Source organism: Salminus brasiliensis, chromosome 9 (genome assembly GCF_030463535.1).
Source record: "Salminus brasiliensis chromosome 9, fSalBra1.hap2, whole genome shotgun sequence".
Lineage (NCBI taxonomy): Eukaryota > Metazoa > Chordata > Actinopteri > Characiformes > Bryconidae > Salminus > Salminus brasiliensis.
The window spans coordinates 42,258,627-42,261,243 of NC_132886.1; the positions used below are offsets into that span (position 1 = coordinate 42,258,627).

General features: G+C 43.6%; 1 protein-coding gene across 3 annotated transcripts in view; it reads left to right on the forward strand.

The window, feature by feature from the left end:
• Positions 1–331, forward strand: part of nrd1a (nardilysin a (N-arginine dibasic convertase)) — a 21,632-nt gene extending 21,301 nt beyond the window's left edge. For all 3 annotated transcript variants that reach the window (XM_072688572.1, XM_072688571.1, XM_072688573.1), the window contains exon 31: positions 1–331. This exon is cut by the window's left edge and continues 351 nt beyond it. The gene's annotated coding sequence lies outside the window, so the exon portion shown is untranslated.
• The last annotated feature ends 2,286 nt before the right edge of the window (positions 332–2,617 follow it).

Consider the following 2,617-nt stretch of genomic DNA (forward strand, 5'->3'; position numbering starts at 1 on the left):
TCTTTCTTTTGGACTTTTAAACCTTTTTGTGTTAAACTCCGCCTGCTTGTGTTTGAAGATTCTAATATTAAAGCAATAAACTGGGCTCTGATTGGTGGAGAAGAAGCTTCCCTTGCTCGCAGCTCCACTGCTGTTCTTACTGAATTTATACACACACACACGAGGGACGGGTGATTTAGGGTTAAGGTGTGTGTGTGTGTGAGAGAGAGAGACAGAATGCCACCATATAATACAAACATTATTAAGATTGTGATGAAGATGATGGTGGTGGTGATGTCACTGCTGTAGCACTGAGAATCTTCCTTCTGTGAATAAACTGATATTAAACCCAGGCTGGAGTTACAGTGTTCTGCTGATCTGGTCTGGGGTGTGTGTATGTGTGAGAGAGAGAGTGTGTGTGTGTGTGTGTGTGGTGGCCGTTTTCTCTCTCTGTGATCTCATTCCTGCTGAGAGAGGCTCTGGGCGCGAGGAGAGGATGGAACCGCAAGGCGTCCCACGTGCAAAGGAACTCCTGCCGTCTGCAGCTTGATTGACAGGTCAGATCCCACATCCCTCACAGATCTCAGCCAAGGAGAAGAAACTCCTGTGAATGACTGAGGAAGACTTTCACCCTGCGCTGTGTGACATCATAGATCTGCTGCTTGAGCTGCTTTAGTCAGCAGGGTGTGCTGTACTGCTGGCAGAGCTTTTCTCATTGATCCTCAAACTGATCCTGACCCCACATGTAGTGTGCTGGGCAGTAGAGTTCGGGGCACTGTTGGTGCAGTAGAGTGCTGGGCAGTAGAGTTTTGGGCACTGTTGGTGCAGAAGAGTGATCCTATATCTAAACACCTAGAAATATTTCTAAACCCTGAACACCCCAAATCTCTAAGGAACACTGAGGATCTCTGAGGATCTCTGAGGAACACTGAGGATCTCCGAGGATCTCTGAGGATCTCTGAGGAACTCTAAGGAACACTGAGGATCTCTGAGGAACACTGAGAAACACTGGTTATCTCTGGGAAACACTGGTGATCTCTGAGGAACACTGAGGATCTCTGCCAGACATGGAGCCACTACAGTTTGCATACCACGCCAACCAATCTACAGATGATGGGATCACTCCCCTGCTCCACACCACACTGACTCACCTGGACACTAGGAGTAGTCATTATGTCAAAATGCTGTTTGTGGACCACAGCTCAGCTTTCAAAACCATTCTCCCCTCCAAACCCACTACAAAGCTGGAAGATCTGGAACTCCATCCATCCCTGCATTACTGGATCTCCATCTTCCTGATGGACTGACTACAAGCAGTGCCAGGACTGTAAATTGTCCTGAGTTCAGTCAGGAACCGGAGTGGATCAAGACAGAGACAGTTGTGATGATGTTCTGCTGCTGCCCCTTGTGGCTGAAACTGACAGCAGCAGTCTGTTTGTCTGGAAGGGTCTTTGTTGTTTTTTGTGTTTGTCCATAAGTGTCTCTGGTGGGAGTACCGCTGTGCTGTCTGAATGACCATCAGTGCAGGTCAGCAGAACTCAGTGCAGGTCAGCAGAGGTCAGTATTGGCCAGCATGTGTTTATTACACTCATTATTTTAAAGAAAATCTTCTGTTTATAAATCTGCACATTCAACCCCATCTCCATCTCCCCCATCACTCCCCCCCCCCCCCCCCCCCTTTCACACTCGTGGTAGCATGAGACGGACTCTACAACCCACACGACTGACTCAGGTAGTGCAGCTCATCCAGGATGGCACATCAATGCGAGCTGTGGCAAGAAGGTTTGCTGTGTCTGTCAGTACACCAGGAGACGTGGAGGAGGCCATAGGAGGGCAACAACCAAGCAGCAGAACCGCTACCTCTGAGCGGAAACAGCGTGTAAAAGGTGAGATTGTTTTCAGTTATTATTATGATTATTTTTATTATTATTAAAATATGTTTTCGACCACAGGTTGAAATGAACCAACTCCAGTAGCTCATTTTTAGATATTTTTTTTACATCTTGACCTTCTCCTCCAGCTCCCTCTTTAATGTGTTATTGTTTGATGCCTTTTCTATGAGTTTACCGCTAATTCTGCATGATGCATGTATAAATATTCATTTTTATACCACAATTACACATTACATCTGGTAAAGTCGTGTTTCATCTTTAATCCAGAGTTTCCCACTTGTAACTAGGACCTTATTGGTTGATCGAATATTATTTACAATTGTTTTTAATGACATATTTCCCCTTTTTAAACATCCTAGCCATGTCCCATGACCCAACGGAGCGGAAACAGCGTGTAAAAGGTGAGATTGTTTTCAGTTATTATTAGGATTATTTTTATTATTATTAAAATGTGTTTTTTAACCACAGTTTGAAATGAACCAACTGCAAAAGCTCAGTATTAGGTGTTATTTATTTAAATCTTGACCTTCTCCTCCAGCTCCCTCTTTAATGTGTTATTCTTTGATGCCTTCTCTATGAGTTTACCGCTAATTCTGCATTATGTATGTATATATATATATATATATATATATATATATATATATATATATTCATTTTTATACCACAAAATTATACATCACATCTAGAATATCGAGTTTCCCACTAGTACATACGACCTCACTCGCTGATCAAATGCAGTTTACAGT